The sequence below is a fragment of the Mustela putorius genome, unplaced genomic scaffold (assembly GCF_011764305.1).
Source record: "Mustela putorius furo isolate JIRA1106 unplaced genomic scaffold, ASM1176430v1.1 tig00000585_pilon_pilon_pilon, whole genome shotgun sequence".
In the NCBI taxonomy this organism is placed as follows: Eukaryota; Metazoa; Chordata; class Mammalia; order Carnivora; family Mustelidae; genus Mustela; species Mustela putorius.
In genome coordinates, this window is record NW_025421424.1 from 5,717,125 (window position 1) to 5,719,245 (window position 2,121).

A 2,121-nucleotide genomic window follows, 5' to 3' on the forward strand; every position below is an offset into this window, starting at 1 on the left:
CCACTGATGGGAATGCTGAAACTGCGATTCTTCTCTCGCTAGGGCTCAGTGGTGCTTCCGGGGTGTGAACAGGGAAACCCACCGGCAGGCCACCTGTAGATCCTGGGAGAAGGAAGAAGTCTGTGCTCAGGCTGGCTCACGGCATTTTAATTTTACCTGGATGCCATACCTGGCAATCAGAAGGTTATATAAACCCAACCAGTTCTCTACTCCCTGATTGAGTTCCTCATGGGCAAAGTTTCCAACAGGAGGACAGTCCCACAGTGGAGGCCCTCTGACAGATTGGCGAAGAAGACCTTTCTTTGTAGATAGAGATCTCTGGCTAAATGGCTTTTGGATTAGCAAATATTTATTGAGCAACAGGCTGCCGAAGGCACTATGTTGGGCCACAGAGCGGGATTCAGTCAACTCAGATTCTCCTCCTTTCTGGGGAAATAAATATTCTCATTTCTCATGACTCATACCAAATGCCAGTACGAACCTGTAAACCAGCTTTGGCTCCATTTCTGTTGTGAGGACTGAGAAATTATTTTTTAAAGTCAGTTTAGTGAGGTATTCAAAACCCTAAACGAACAATATGAAAGTCCTAGGAAGATAATGTCAGCCCTGATTCACCAACAGAAGTGTTTACTCTTGACTTACAATGGCTACAGTTTTCATTCCAAGGTGAAGGGTTGGCTTGATCCAAATCAACCTTAAATACACAAATATGTTAAAGTTCACCAAATATGTTAAATACACAAATATGTTAAAGTTCACAAATATGTTAAAGTTAACACAAATATGTTAAAGTTTACAAACTCTGACATATTTTTCAAAAATTTCCTTTAATCCTAGGGTGACTCAAAGCTAACAGATCCAAGAACCCAACAGAGAAAACTGTCCATGCCACGAGGAAGCCCCCAGCAGTGAAGGCAGTGATCCCGTCTGTTCTGGATCCGCACCGCGGTCCAGTGCCTAACACATGATTGATCCTCAGTAGTGATGAAAATATGATTGCATTATACATGAAAGTGACCTCATATATAAGATATTTGGAGATGCATGAGATCACTTTATAAATTATATGTTTAATTTCATATATGCACCTGTGACCTTTTAAATTACTATCATCTTTTATAGAGGCCTATTATAAAAGAATTTAGCATAGTATCTTGCACATGATAGGATCTCAATAAATATCTGTTTCCATACTCCATTCTCCTCCCAGGAAGGGGATGTGAGTAACCATCCTGGTCTTATCTCAGGGGTAAGATCTTTCACTGTATTGGTCTTCAGATTCCCATCGAAAAGCTAGTCTCCTTTCCGGCATACCAGAAATGGCAACTGAGATAGTTTGAGCTTGATCTTTGTCTAATCTAAGTTCAGAGGCCGATGGTCCCAACTCAAATGCCTACGTGGGTGGGGAAGGTAATAAAATAATCAGGATAGAGTAGAACAATGGAAAGGGGTGGGGCTGATGGCGGATGCGAGAATATATTCCCTATCTAGGGAGGTAGGGAGGATGGTCTAGGGGGTTGTGTGTGTGTGTGTGTGTGTGTGTACTGAAACAACACTGTACTAACAAATACTGGACAATACAAAACCCACCTCTGCACTTTGTACTCCTGAAATACTAATATCATTGCAGTCCTCTGGAAAATCATGGACATCTTCCCTGGCCCTTTCGTAGGCAAAGCTCTCTGCTTGGGTACTCTCCTACTCTCCCCTATCTCCTTCCCCCTTCACTAGGCCAACTCATATACAGACCTTCTCTGATTCTCCAGGCTGAGTAGGGGACTCTATGTCAGTGCTCCTAGACCACTTGCTGGTTTACTTGTATCTATCACCAGTTGTACTGTGTACCCTTTCCTCATTCTTCAGTCTCATCCTACCTAGAGGCAGAAGATAAAGTGAGAAAAGTAAAAGGTAAATAATGAGTGAATGCTCATTCATTCAATTTGGGAGGACCATTAATCATAGTAGAAAGGGAATCAGATAAGGTCACTTTAAAAAAAAAAAAAGAGTTTAGGGACGCCTGGGTGGCTCAGTGGGTTAAGCCGCTGCCTTCCGCTCAGGTCATGATCTTAGGTTCCTGGGATCGAGCCCCGCATCGGGCTCTCTGCTCAGCAGGGAGCCTGC